Genomic DNA, 16,194 nt, shown 5'->3' on the forward strand with positions numbered 1-16,194 from the left:
CTCCAAGCTCTTTGGAGAAAAGAATCAATTGAGCAGTGGATCTTGAACAGGGAAAACTGTATCACATGGGAGATTGAACAAGGTCTGTTATGATAGTTCTTCTGGGTTTAAAGTCTTTAGAGCTACAGAATGTGTGTTACAATTTTTAATTTAATACTTAAAGGTACAATTTAACTCTGTTATGGGTGCCATGCATAAAACCATTGAGTGAATTATTCACTAATGTTGCAGTATATAATAACAGCATAATATGGTACCTGCCCCTCTGGGCTTATTTGAATGCTTTGTGGTACTGAAGCACAGCAAAAGGGAACCATTCTCTGCCAGGTAAGACCAGGAGAAAACAGCACCTCTCTGGTCATATTTAAACTTTATTTCAAGATAATATAGCATGTGACCTACACTTTCATTTCACTGAGACAATTCAAGGTGATAAAATAGGAAAGTAGTTAGTGTAATGATTTTTTGTCTTGGGGCCTGTGATGGTCTAATGGATCTAAACCCATGCAGTATTTAATTTAAATAGATAATTAAGGGGCAAAGTATTGTGTAAGCCATAAAAAAACCCCTGAATACTAGATTTGAATGTGAACAGGCTTATTTTTTCCAACATAGAAATTAGTAAGTATTTTAGAAAGATCCTGTAATGGTGAAAGAATTGGTTTCTGAATTGACTATCAAGTTTCAGGCACATGACCAACTAGTTAAGCTCTGAATTTTGTTGCCTTTTTCCCAGCTCTGTTAATTTCTCACAGCTTTGCTTAAAGTACTGGTGTATTTACTTCATAACCAGGATAGCAAAAATTATCATAATTGTGTTTTCTGAACCCAGAAATACTCATTTTTCAAGCGAAGAATGAGCAGTCATATAGCAAGAACATTCTTGATATTTTCAATGTCAGATGCTAAGGTGACTCGGGAAAAATGTATTCTAAACGACTTTGTCAGCTCATAAAATGTCATTAGGAGAACAATATGCTCATGTTACTGCTAGGTTTTCTGGGAATTCTAGTCCAATAATGAATACTTAAAAGTATATTAAGAGTTACTGAACAAAAAGTGTTTGACGATTCAATTAAGTGGAATACTGATTTCTAATTACTGAATGCAGACTGGGAGAAGAATGCCTTTGTTTTACTAATTACCAAACAATGCTTGCTGCTTCCAGTTAGCCTGGTGGTTTGTGAGCTCCTTGCACATGAAAGCAATGAAATAAAATTGCGTGTATATCTCCTGAGTTATCTACTGTGATATTTATTTTTGGTCATGTGAGTGGTGGCCTTATGTAGTTAAAAATGTACATATGCAATACTTGGGAGGAAAACAGCATTTAACGTGTACCTTTTGTTTGCACTTCACTTAGGTGAAGCAGGCTCTTGTCTCAAACCTGCAGGATTCATCTCTGTGCAGATCTACATCTGTGTAATGGCCATAGCCCTCATACAAAGGGTTTTCCTTGGGAAGGTGTTCTGTTCTAGGGGCAGAAACTCTGGCTTTGGTACAGATGTACAGACCCAGGCAGCTGGATGTGCCCAGCATGTAAAACCTGCACCTGTTTCTGCCCAGGAGAAGGAATTTTGGCTGCTCTTCTTCCCCGTGTAGAGAGTTCAGAAGAGCCATGTGTCTGAGAACTCAAAGGTTTACATGCAAGAAACATGTAAAGAGATACTAATGTTTCTCAGTAGCATTACAATTTTAACTTTATTTAGTATCAGGCATGTAACAACATTTTCTAGAGATGGTGAATTATTTGCTGCTGCAGAACTGTGTTAGTGATATAAGTATTTAACACAATTTCTTAAAAGGTATTCACTAAAAAAAAAACCTCTGAATAATTATTGTTATCCCTTACCTGCTAAATATAAAAAGCTCAGGTATCATTTATAACTATAGAGGGGGAAAAATAAAATTAAATTTAAAGACCTCCTTTCTATTTTTAAAAAAAATCATAGTTTTGACTAATTCAGGACCATCCCATGACTTATAGTAGGTAATAACTGTAATCTAAGGGTTATTTTTTGGCCCAGAGTACGGTTAGAATTCAATAATCAAACGTCCTGTTCCTTCAGAGATATGAACTTGCTCCAGCCAGTTTCCCATTAAAGAAATGTCTGTGTCTCAAAATGATTTGTGGTCAATTAATGTCAGGAAATTGTCATGAGTGTATGAAGAGACTGTTAATCTGTAGTACATTTTAAAATTTGACACTATTCAAAGGTTGTCTTTACATATATGATAAGTTCAGAAATTTGATCTCACCTGTAAAACCAGTATTTCTGGAGAGCATGTTGTTGCTACTGAAACTGAAGGAAGGGAAATACTTGCTTATTTGAAAACTTGCATCATTTTGCAAGTAAATGAATACTGACACTGTTCAATATCTGCTTCATCTAGGGCAAAGATTCAGTAAAGCTTTCTAATTGGTAGGGAAAGAAATTCTAACTTCATTTTGGAATCTAGGCATCTTTTCTTTATTTTTTTAATCAACATGAATATAATGTTTCAACTGACCAATATTTTGGCCAAGTATTTCCAGCAAGAATTGGGAACATGGTATAAAGAGGTTGATTAGAAATGAATGGTGCATTAGCAGATGCAATGGTACCTACAACAGTGGGCAAATGTAATCTCCAACTCAATTCCTTTAAAAGATTTGCTGTTTTAATATCACTGCTGAAGGAATAATCTGAGTGAATTGTTGAGGTGTTTTAAATCAATGTGTGCTTCTGAGCTTGAGTGAATTCTCTTGCCTTGGAGTTCTGTTTAATTATGCATTTCCTTGATTTATGCTCTTGACTTCTGTAAATACCTGCTAGATAGCTACACTGCTATTTAGCAACCTGCACATGTTTATAAAACCCAGCTTAGTTGCAGTTAGTTTGTTTTTTGCAAATTATGGTGTGTAATGGTAAAACTTTACCACTTTGGTAATAGGAGGGATTTTGTTTCTTAGGAGAGAAACAAACTGATTACCTGAATTTTTGAGATGAGATTCTTTGTAGTAATCTTCACCTTGTTGCACAGCTGATGAAAGGAACCAGCCAGAAATGACAATGTAAATATAATCTGTTGTTTCTATGGCTCTGGGTGCAATTAGGAATAGGGATACCTTGCCTAAGAGAGATAGCAAAACCTCATAATTAGGGGCTTTAAAAAATAAAATTAACAAAAATCCCTTGGGAACAAGGCAAATGGAACTCATGCTCATGCAACAGTTTTTTACTCTTTCTTACTGCAATTCTGTGATTAAATGACTAACAGATCAATGGGAGTAACTGAAAACCTAGTTCTTCAATAAAAGTAAAAGCAGTTTTTGTTTTGCATGAAGATAAGGATACATTTCTTCTATAAATTACAGTGAAATAAACTACACTTTACTTGCAATATTAGTAACTAGCTTTTTTTCTTCTTAGAGCAGAGAGGACTGTAGTTCTTCATTCCTTCAAATGCTGAGCCCTAGGTTTCATGCTCTAATCAGAAGTAATACAGGCATTTGCAATTTCCTGTGAAGAAAAAAATCTCTTCTGTAATAGTTTGTTCTGCTGACATTTTGGTGGAAAATGTTCTGGCCTCATCAGATTTGTATTGCACGAAAGACATGAATTGATGCAGCTCAGACAGCACAGAAAACTGCAGGAAAGAACAGTGTCTGATACAGCTAATGAGAGCCTTTCTGGGAGTGTGTCCTCAAGGGATTGTTTTTTCCCCTCCTTTTGGCACCATGCATCACTGTCCTGGTGCTCTGCTTTGCACTTAGACCAGCTCAGGAGCATCTGTGGATTAGTGGCTGCTCCACTGTGCCCTAGCACAAAAGCAGGAGAATTTCCTGAGTGGATGCAGAAAGTCTGAGTAATGAGCTTGTTTAGCAGTTAAACTCTGCCCTTCAGTGTCCCTGTGCAATGCTAAATGCTGTGACTCCTGCTATGCAAAACTAGAAGAAATGGTCAGTCAGAAATGGTCTCCTTCAGTGTTTCTTATGCCAGAAAATCAGCAACTCCACTTGTTAGTGCACTGAACAGCTCATTCAGAACAGCTTTTACTGAAAATCTGAGTCATACCTTAATACCCTTTAATTAATGTATGTAACCAAAGGTTTTGTTAGCAAGCATAAGAAAATACACAGCTCAGTTGTTATGTAGGAATTGAGAGGAACTGAACCAAAGTAGGTACCTTATAATATATAACCTTATTGTAATCCAGAGGTGACAGGGAGATACATAGCTCTCTATTATATGTAATATGAACTCTATGGAGGAAGGAAGGATATAGCTTCTACTGTCTTTTAAAATACAATAGGCAGTAAACCTGGATGCTGGGAATGATTCAGTGCATGTGTTAGAGAGTGTGAGTGGGAAGTCTGAAATTATGAGCAGATTGACAGTTGCATGCACAGTAATTCCCTTCTGACAGATAGCCAGGATGCTATAGTGGCAGGCATGCACGAAGAAATACATGAAGAATGGGCCAAGAAAATGTTCTTTTCCTGGATCTGATCCCTGTAACCAGGCAAGCTTTGTGAGTTACTTCCTATAATTAAAGCATTCACCGACTCAAATTCTCTCCAATGGCTTGGGAATATTTTCATTTCTTTTAAAATTAGTCTTTTTCAACATCAATTTTATGATTAATTTTTAATATATACCCTATAAAATATATATGGGTATGAACTTTCAAGGCTCGTGAATTGCTGGGCCAGAATTGGCAACACTGAAATACTGTTCTTTCATTTGGCCACAAAATCTTTATATCCTAGTTGTCACCAGTTTAAAGAGATGATTTAAAAGCAGTCAATTGGCCTTTAAATGCCTTCAGAGATCCCACATAATTACATAGATGCCAAGCTCTACCCACAGGCAATCTGCAAAATTTCCTAGCTCTCATAAATTGCTTTCATCTAGACTAAAAAAGAAACTATTATCTTTGTTAATGGATCTGTTTTCATAATGACCTGGATCTCGTGATAAATAAGTATTAACTTCCCTTCTTTGCTAATATTTAAGAAGAGAAAATTTTGGAAGTATTTAAGATCTTAATAGAATTTATCTATTAAGGTAATTTATTTTAAATGTACGCCAACTTTATGTTGTAAATGGCTCTTAATCATTTGAGGAGGAATTCTTGGGCAATGAGGAGGGCAGTAAAGACACATTATTCCAAGTGATTTCATTAGGTTTGTATGCAGCAGATGGGCTTTTCTATTACAGGAATATCTGTGGAGAATGTTTTGAAACCTCCTGTAAGAGCATTTGCTCTAAATTTCCTATTTCTTCTTGCTTGCTTTTTTGGATCCATGGGTGAGGTGTTGCCACTTTTACTATTATTTTAGAAATCTCTTATATCTGCAGGCTGAATGAATGATGGTTATCACTCACAGTTTAAAGGATGCAGTCTATTGCTGATTAGTGAAGAGTAAAGCTCAGCCCTCATTCCCAAAGGAATGGAAGATGGAGCAGAGAAGGTTTGGCACAGTGCCCAAGGCATGCAGAAAAGTCTTCTGCACTAGTTTGCTAATATAGAGGCACCTAAACTTATGTGCATTTGTAAAACCTAAATATTTTAAATCATGGCTATGGAAGGAAAGACTTACTCTAACACCCCTATAGTTTCATTTTCTACATGTTAGTGTATCTGGCTTGCTAAGAAACTGTTGTACAGAAAAAGCACAAATCATACCACATCTCTCTGATTTGTCACTGCTAAACAAAAGCATTAGAGGACTGCATCTTGCCAACTGTGCTTTGGGGGTTGAATTTTTGTTCCCAAATGATGTGGGGACTCTGGGTGGTTGATTGGGGTTTTTTACTAAAAAAAATTTTAAAAAGTAAGAGAACAGAAAGGGGAAAAGTCACTATGTGTTTGTTTAGTTGAAAAAGGGAATGATACAGTTATTATAATTTTTTGTAAAGCTAAACCAGGATAAGATTTTTTTTCAGCACTTCAGAATTTTTTAAAAATCCTTTCCTAATAATTTTTAAACATTCTCTTGTATCTATTTCCACACTGTGGGATTTATTTAGTCATCTATTTATGTGAATTATATACCCAAGATAACACTCAGTAACCCCTAGATTATGACTTTTTTTGGTAACTTTTTGCCAAGAGCTGGATTCCCTTTGGATATAGAGCTGTCAAACAGGCACTTCAGATCAGTCAACATATTCTGGTTGGTTCTCAAGAGCTATGTTAGGACTCTGCTGATTCACAGGTCTTTGAAGAATTCAGAGTTTGGGAAAAGCCAGAGTTGCTCCCAGGATTTCAGGGATTTTCATTTGTTTGGCTGGTGTTTTGTTTTTTATGAATATGTGCTCGTTCCTTCCCAATAAGCAGATAACAATACCCAATTGAACCATGTGAAACATGGCAGAGACAGCTTCATTCTGTTTGTTCTCCTCAAATTGCCCCAAACTGATCTTGGCATTAAGCTAAAGGAGTTTTCTCTCTTCCAGTCTTTCACATAAGAGCAAGATTTGAGATTCATGATTAACCATGATTTCAGCTATGAATCTCAAAGCCCTGTGTTACCAGGCCAAAAAAGAAACTTTTTTTTTTCTTTTCCTTATTGGCTGTCTGCATAAGCCTTTGTCTAGGGGTTGACATAACTTGTGGTTGTGGAAGAAATACAAATAATTGCAACATTTCTATAGTTTGTTGGAAATAAAGCTTGGCTATGTAACCTACTTTCCATACCTCTACACACACATCCCCAGCCACAGAATAAATAGAGACAATAAAACATTTTGTGTTTTCTGAAACTCAAGGCTACTAATCTCCATTCCTCCAAAAACAGAGGCATCCAAGGCACGCAAATCAACTCCAAGTCTTTTTCTCAGTTCACAAGGTCTCCTAAGTTATAACACACAATGCATATGGAATTTAGGCAGGTTAAATTTTCTGCTTCTGGAGTAGCTCTGCTCATTTCCCCGAGCTGCTCTGGCATGAAGGCACTCCTGTTTTCTGATCCTGTGGATGCTCAAGTGTCGAGGCTGCTGGCTCCAGGCACCCTAGGGATGGTCACCCATTGACTTTCCTTACCTGGAGCCTCCCTGGCAGCCACAGGGAGCACAGCAGATAAACCTCCTAAGAGTTTTGGATGAATTAACACAGGAAACAGAGAATTGTGTGATTTAGGATTGTTTTGAAGGACTTGGATGTTGATGATGTATAATATGGTTACAGATTAGCCTTTCTTCAGTTGTCTCCCATGTGGATTGATTGCTTGAGCTTATTCTTGTAAATAGTTCTTTAATTCAGCTTAAAATAACACTTTTGTCATTTCTTACATAAATGTATAGTTTTCTCTTTGGTTGCTGCCCCCAAGAACATCTGATTACCAGTGTTCACTGCAATCTCTGTGGGAATAAAATCACAACCAGCATTATGCTCTGACTGAGCTCATTCTCTTGATTACTGTCTTTGACTCCTGATTGCAAAGGAGCTTTTAACAATAAAACCATACAAAAGAAATTAGAAAAATGTCAGGGCCAGATCTACTAGTTCCTCCTGAGGACTGCAGGATTGACAGAAATACTCAGTATAGCTGATGAAATGAGAAAAATAATAGCTCAACTTTGAGCTCTGAGCTATAAACCTTTCCACTTAGCAGAGCACACATTTACTAGAGTTGTTTGTTAAAGCATCTCTTATCTCTTCTCTGTCTCTCAAATGCAGTTTAATTACATTTATCTATTTAATATTTTAGGGAGAGAAGTTCTGAACCTTAGGGAAAAGTGATACATTGACTTTTATTTGACAGTTCAGTATATTGCAAAGGACATTGCATTTCATGGGAAGCTGACCCAGGGATGTCAACAAGTGCCTCTGAGTACTAATTTACTGCTTCGAAGCTTTTCTGGAAGTGGAACTTGTCTAGCACAGGGTTTTGATTCATTAACAGCAATTCCATGCATGTCTCATCGAACTCCCCCTTCCCAAATCAAATTGCCTTGCAAGTCATTAACATTTTCCCCTGATTTTTAAAAGTATTTTAAGTGTATAGTGTAGTTTTCAGGTCTTGAAAATCTCTCTTTGCATCATTCTCAGAAAATACTTCACAGTCTGCTCACAGAACTGGGGTTCTTTCAAAACAGTAGGGAATAGCATCCCCCTTCTTGCCTCCCTAGCACAAAATCCATTAACGTGGCACTATAGAACCTTCATGTGGAAAAGAGAAGTTCAATTTTTAAATAAATCTGAGATAATTAAAATCCCCTCTTTCCATCTCTGAGAGCACTGTTCTGATGGACCAGGTCACGCAGCAAGGGGGAAACACCTCCCTGCTCCACTCTGAGTTCTCTTGAGCAGAAAATCATTCAGTGGCCTGGAACTGCAGTCAGGCCAGTTCCAAACATTATACAACAGCAGGTGTGGCATTAACTTTGGAGACAAGAGTCACTGGTTCTATTTCCTTCTTTGAGTAGTTCTTTAGAAATTAAACATTCCTAGAACATAAACCATAAACCAGCATTCTGCTTCCAGAAGAGTGCCTCAGTCAGTGAGCTTCAGAGCCCTGCCATCTCTTTCTGGTTCCACACAGGCACATAAAAAAGCATTTCTGTGCTTCCATAACTGGAAAAAAATTAGTGGTGTTATATGAACAGGCTAAATCGCTATTTACATAATGCATGTTGTTTTGCATTAAGGCAGTCTAAATTCTTTTCAAGAATTGTTACCATGTTTGTCTTCTATGGAGACAGGTCTAATGTGGAAATACCATTATGATATCAGAACCTCTTTTCTTTGTATGACTTCATTTTGCAGACAAAGAAGTTTTATTGCAGATTGTTGACTCTTTCTGAAAGAACTTATTTCGGAAGTAATTTGTTTTTCATGCCAACTTCTCAGATCAGGATTTAGATAATAACATTTCTTAATTATCTTGCATAGGATCTGTGTGTTTGAGGGCTGGTACTCATTCATAGACATAGCCTTTAAAGGCATTTGGAGATGCTGCAGTTTTCAGTTAAAATTTTGGACTCGATAGACCAAATAGAAAAATGTAGCTTTTTTTATGTCAACCTAAAGAAGTGGTCATACACTTTGAGCAGGATACCTGCTTTTTAAAAAATTATTGTAATTAGTATTTGCTTAAATGAAGACATTTTTATCCAAAGAAGGTTGCTTGCTAAACATTTTGTGCAACTATTTAAAAACAGAACCATTTGGTAAAATGTGTTCCACAGTCTCTGGCAAAAAAAAAAAGATGAGCAGAACTGCAAAAATAGGATGAAAATCCCTTAAATAAGCTTTTATATTTTGTCCAGACGTTCCTGAAGCTTCTAACTCTCATTTTGTTCATTAATGTTTTATCCAGATAGTGTCTGTTATTTTAGTTTGCCCTGAGATTAAAGTTGAATTACTATTGCATGGGCAATCAAAAAATCAAAATCAATTGCAGAATGATAAATTAATTAAAGCTTCTCAACATTTATTCACTTGGAATAATTCCCAGATAATAAAATATAGTAAAACAAGTCATTTAGCTAGAATAATTTTCTTTTGCCTAGTGTAAAAATATGAATGTAGTTTCTTACTGTTGGAATATCTCGAACATGATAGTGTATATCACTGTAAATGAGCTTTGTTTTGAAATTTTAGTGATTTAAACATTTGAGGTCAGACTTTCTGTGGAGTGCAGAGGTCTCTAAGATAAGCAGTCTGTTGCCTGTGAAAAATATGTTCAAACTACTTGTGGCTCACTGTGGGTGTGTATGGTATCTGTAGGCCATGTAGTGATTCATGATTTATACACCAGTACTAGTCATAATAAAGAAGCACAAAAGGAAAACAAATTATTCAATTGCAGCCTTTTCATATTAACTTTGGTTACAACTGCTAACAAATTATTCAGTCTAGCAATATATATGCAAATAGAGATGGGATTTAGGAATGCACATATTGAGAAGGACTATGCTTGCTTAAGGAATTAGGTTTCAGCTGAATTTCCCAAGCATGAAGGAGATGAAGTACAGTCCAAATGACTCAGCTCCTCTCACGTTCAGGACTTCTTGGTCAAACACACATGACACCAGAGTGGATGGCAGCCTCCCTGAAAGACCAGAATCTTACTCTGCACTTCCCAAGCAGGAGAGAAACAAGCTGCACCTCCCTTGCTGTAGATTTGTGTGTGGCAGGCATGTCCAGTAAGTGCACAGCCCTTCCTGTGTAGTGCTGGACAAAGTGTATTTTTCTGGCTATTATTTTTCCCCCATCAAGTGCTGCTTGTTGTGCATGCAAAAGGTTCCTCTGACTCTGCAAGTGGAGTGTGCTGAGGTAATGCCTTGCAGGAGCTGTGTTTTACCTTCTTCACATCTCAGGGGGTTTTGTAGCCCACATAGCTGACAAATGCTCAGATAGGCAATCCCAGATGTGTCTCACTTCCTTTGCCATGTTCATGGAAACATAATGTGCATACAGGCTTGGCACAGACAGGGTGAGATCAGAAGGCAGGATACCATCAGAAGGCACCCAGATGTATTACTCAGGAGGTACCACAGCAGCATTGCTGAATTCAAATGTTTGAACAAGCAGGAGTAATATCAGGGAATCATGGAGAAGAGCAAAAAGTAGCTTATCATGTTTTATCTTCTTTTTCTGCCAGAGTCGGGATTAAAATTAAGCTCAAGAGAGAGCGTTTCTTGTTTGGGCTCAGATATTTATTAATTCTTATCTATATTACATTCTCACAGACCGTGAGTTCTACAGCATTTCAACCTAACAAGCTAAAAACAGCCCTATCTTACTCTCTACAAGGCCTTTTGAGGCCAAACTGTCCAATTAAGAATGGACACCTAAATTATTTTTACTTTTAATCCAATAACGAATCACCCATGACCTGCAATGCAGAATTTCCTATCCAATTCAACAAAATCACCTAGACCCATGAAGAAGAAGGCGAAGAAGGACTAAGCCTCTGCCCTAAACCCTCCATCTTGCTTTCTATACATTACTATACTCTAAAACCTCAAATTCGAAGTTGTCCATGATGTGATATTACCCACTTTTATTCAAACTAAGCACCCATAATCCTGGTTCTATCATTAAATTTTGGAAGCCTTCTCCACAGCCTCAGGTCAAAAGCAGTGCTTTCCTGGGGGTCAGTGCCTGTCAGCACAGAAAATCTAAAATTCTCAGTTTCCAGGGTTCCATCAGTAACTCTTGTTCCTCACTGTCAGGCTTCCCACACTTGAGTTCTCCTTACACTTGGATAATGGAAAGGGATTGAGTGGATATGTGGAGCAGAGTTTACTTGTGCTGCTGTGCTCACTAGGTGATGGTGACACTGCTGGTTTGCACCAGGGTGAGCTGGAGCTGGGCTGGGCTGGCCAGGAAGGAGAGCATGGTTTGCTCTGTCCACTGCTGGGCTCAGAGGGGCTTGGGGCATGGGAGCGTTCAGCTGGGTTTCAGAATGAGCTTCTGGGAAAAGGGTGTAAAAGAGAATTCTCTGCACTTGTAGACCGTTGTAAACTTTGTGACGTTCTTAAATTTATGTATGTGTGTTGAGGTTGGGGTAGAGGTGAAGCAGGTAAAGAAGCAGGAAGAGACTTTGCAGGGGTTTTATGTTTATTTCAGCCACACGTGAGCACAGTCCCAGAGTTCAGAGGCAAAGCCAAGGCAATGGTCTGAGAGTCCAGGTTAAGTACATGGGGTTTTGGGGCAGGGGAAGGAGTATCAGAGTTTATTACTAGGGGACTGGGGGTGTTACAAGGATGGGATTAGGGTATGTGGGCCAACAAGCAAACAGGGTGGGAGTGACCAAAAGGCTGATGGACAGGGAGAGGGCACAAGGCTGACCTAAGAGACAAGACAGGAATTATTCTGACCTGAGAGAACCAGATTCATTATCAAAGAAGACAACTGAGAGAGAGGCCTCTCGTGTCTGTCTAATTGGGAGTGCCTTTCAAGGACTCCACGTATGTGCTCTAATTTTTCCTCATGGAATAAGCTGTAAGTGCAAAGTTAGTTACTCTTACCTCTGTAACATCCTGCCATGAGCCATTCTCTCAATTTTTGCATCTCATTTCCATGAGTACAATTATTTTGCAACTAGTTGAGATTTTTTCCAGTTGTTTCTTTGCATGATCTATCCTAGCTTTGCAGTGAAGCTCTAATATATTAAACAAATGTATGCTCTAAGCATTGTGTCAATTTGATTGTGAGTGCCTGACAAACAACGACATTTTCTATGTCTGGCATGGATTTAAGACAGAGGGACCATCAGGTGATTCTGTCACTGGCTCTGCCAACCACTCACATTTTTTACTTCCCAGAGCAGCAGTTAGTTAGGCTGGTTGAACAGAGCAGGGCAGAACTAGTGCTTGGTATGTTCTCAAATTTCCCAGCATTTTAATCCATACTGGAAAAAATCAGTTGGAAGCACAAGTGTTCCTCTGCTTTCTAAATCAAAGCTGTAGCATGTTGCATACTCGCTGTTTAGTGGTGCACCTTCCTCAGGTGGAAGCCAGCAATGTGTTCTGCACTGAAAAACCATGGTTTATCCACCTTTATCACATTGCAGCAGGTTCAGATTGTGCCTGAAAATGTTTTCCAATCAAAAGAGCCAGGATGATTTTTTTTTTTTTTAAAGTGCTGATATTCTTCTGAAAGCTGTCAGCATCAGAATAGCAACAGTTGGGCCCTTTCCATCTGTACTTTTTGTTGCTGGATTAATTTTAGATGTGCTGCGTATGGATTATGCATGAAACACCGCCTCTCTGCTTTTGTTGTTGCTGCAGTTAACTCCACAGTAAGTCATTCTTGAGGATTTCGTGGTCCAGCACGTGAGCTGCTCTGACAGGGCTGCTGCCTCTGGGAACAGACACCTACTGAAACCTCAGAAGTTACAGGGGCATTGAAAAAAGATACTCATGGTTCTAAAGCTCCCTGCGGCAGGGAACAGGAGAGGCACAGCCCATGGGATCTGTGCAGAGCTGGGTGTCACTGGTGATGTGCTGGGCATCCCTTCCTCCACCTGCAGACCTCTTGAAATGATCACCCTCTGGAACTCAAATTAATTTAGATGCAAATAGCATCTCTAGTTTGATTTGTTACGTTTTTTTCCCTCAAACAGTGGTATCAGGGATACAGAAACTATTGGTTATATGATAAAAATATGTCCTCCGGTGACTGTATCTAGTTTTTCAATGTATCTCAATGCTTTTCAATGTAGATTTCCTCTGTTCAACAGCTGCTGGTTGTTTAAATAGTAAAGGGGGGTATATTGCCATTTGCATTAGTCAGTAATTCCTGAAAATGCCGCTAGCACAGGGTAACAGGGCTTTTGTGTTCTTTTGATTGAAAACGTTGAAATCCTGCTTCAGGAAGAAAAGCATCCCTTGGTGATAATATTCACGTAAAGTCACATAAATGAAGCCAAGGAACCAAATGTAACCCTTTTAAACTTGGCACCTTTAGTAGCACTGCACTATTTTTGCAAAATATGTACCAGAATAAACAATACTATTTTTTTAAAGCTCTTAAACTTCTAACTTCTTAAACGTTGCCTTTTTATTTTAATGGTTTTTTACTGAATGTAACAAGAATTAATGGTTTTAAATGGTTGTTTAATTAGTGGACTAACATTAGAATTGAAGTTTCTCTTTGGGACTGTTTTCTATTCAGCATCACATTCATTACAAGTGCAGTATTTTTCTCCTTAGGCTTGTCAGTGTTCTGGTGCTGCCAGTGAGTATTGGCATTTCAGCACAGATCAATACAGCACAAAAGAATCACAAGCGTTAAGTTTTAGTACAATGGATAAAATGTTTATTCTGTACAACATTTTTATTTCAAATCTAAATTCTATTTAAACATTGTAGATAGGAACTTAAAGCCTCCTTTGCAAGGTAACTATGCACTAAGCTGAATGACAATGAGTGGAGATAAACATTAAAATAATCCTTCTGTAGTGTTTCCTATTAATGCTAATGTGTCTCTTCAGACACTGTAGCATTACAGTTCTATTTATATGCCTTTTTGGGACAAGCAGCACAGGGATTAGATGGTGGAGCAAAAACAATCTGCCAAAAATAGTTTCAGTGGCATTGTATTGAATAGAGAGAAAAAAGTTGGTAGAGTTAAGGTTTAAAAAAGAGAAATTTAAACGTAATACATTGAGGTCTTGGAGGTGTGGGTGGAGTGACACAAATATCTGAATGCTAGATAAATGAAAGCAGCAGAATCTCAAAACCAGCCTAAAAGTAGTGTATTACCCCCAGAGGGCTTGTTGAAATTATGAATTAAGTGGACAGTAATTTAGAAACTCCAGGACTTTCCTAAAATATTTGTGGCAATAGTGAGATTTTTTTTCATCTAAATTAGTGCACTTGGGTCACAAAATGTTCAGCGTTGATCATTCTTAACATGTATTCTCATAATTAGAAGAATGTTTTGTCTCAATCAGCATTCTTGACATACAAATTCATTTATTTCAAAGATCTAAAGGCCTTTTATCTGAACAAATCACCAGTGAAATATCACTAAGACTGTACCTGCAGTTTACAAAAACAAACAAAAAAGTAGTTTATCTTAAATATTTTGAGACTGTTTAATTTCAGTGCATGCAAGCTGCCTTCAAATATATCTAACAGTGAAACTTCTGTGGGAATGTGCTAATAGTAATACACCAGCTTGTCACCTTGGTTAGGAACTGTTTCTTTACAGAAAAGCTTTCCTGGGAGAAATGCAAAAATCAGATTCCCAGTCATGGCTGTCTCCTCCTGACAGCCAGCACCATCACTGCAAGCAAGTTATGTCATTTCAGAGCCGTTCCTGCCTAAATAGCTAAATATAATATGGGCTTTCTGTTTTCCTTGGTCTTCCTACCTCTATATTCTTTCTCAAATGTTAAAAAAATATTTCAGACTATCACTTTTATTATAATTATGCTGATAGGATTCATGTATATGAATGAGTTCATTTTTAAACATCGTGTTTTATTTAAGTTAATATTTTAAAAAATGTAACTAGTAGTGAAATTATATAAATGAATGTTACACTGCAGGTTAAATTAAAAACTTGAATAACTTAACACTTTGAATTATGAAGGAAGGTTTTCTAAAGTGAACTGATGCATGTAAAAAGATTCCAGAGAAAGAAAAAATTATGGAAAAGATAAAGATAAAACAAGGTTACAAAATATTTGCGGACTTTTTTTTCCCCAAAGTAGCTTCCTAAAAATCCATTGATCTAGGATCAAAGCTCAAAGGGTCATATTATTTATTTAGTTGAAGTATCAAACTACAGATCTGACTCCACCATGGTTTTAACTGGCAGGCCAGCTTTTAATAAATATGAGCTCAGATAAGATGCCCTGTTTTTTAGTGTTCTCAGCAGCATTCACTGTAAAATTAAGAAAGCTTCTTTTCTTCTTTGAACCCATGGATAAAGTGTGCAATTATTTGTTACTAATCATTTCTGAAACCCTGAGGAACAGAGGGAACGAGAAAACTTTCATTCATCTCCTTCAAATACAGGTCCTGTTACCATAGATTATTGCATGTTTTATTGTTGAATAAAAGTTAAAGCAAAACACTCAAAATCCCTTTTCCTTTCTGTTACTTAACAGATCAATTCTAATTTTTTTTTCTTCAAATCCATTACATTTCAATTGATATTCTAAAAACAGCTGGATGCATACCACCAGTTAAAACAGCTTTAATCTGTAGCTTAGATCTGTTAATATATAATTAGAAGATTCTGAGTATAAGTGCATTAAATTATATAACTTCTTGAACATCTGCATTATATCCTTTTGGTGAGCAAAGGCACATATCAAGTTTACTGTAAAGGCTTACCTAAATCTGTTATATGTCAATAATTTCTAATTAATAAGAATCAGTCCTTTAAAAACACAGCAGGAAGTACAAATGTAAAGGCTAAAACTGGTCTGTTAACTTTCTGTTTATTGTTTGCTGGCTTAAATCTTGAGTAAGAAGACTTACAGAGACTTTCAGTATATCAGTATTGTACAACAGCTAAAAATTGGTCTAACTGCTGATTTTAAAAATAAATCAAAAGAGAAAGCAAACTTAAGGAAGTATTACTTTCTGGTGCTGAATAATTATCATGGAAGACCAAGAAAGTATAGGAAAAGAAACTTTTCTGAGCTTTGTGACCTTTCAATAAGAATACACCAAAAGTTACTAATTACTGGCCTGGTATAAAGAATACAGGGAGGCAGAGAGGTGCACCCAGATT

Source organism: Sturnus vulgaris, chromosome 8 (genome assembly GCF_052056855.1).
Source record: "Sturnus vulgaris isolate bStuVul1 chromosome 8, bStuVul1.hap1, whole genome shotgun sequence".
NCBI lineage: Eukaryota > Metazoa > Chordata > Aves > Passeriformes > Sturnidae > Sturnus > Sturnus vulgaris.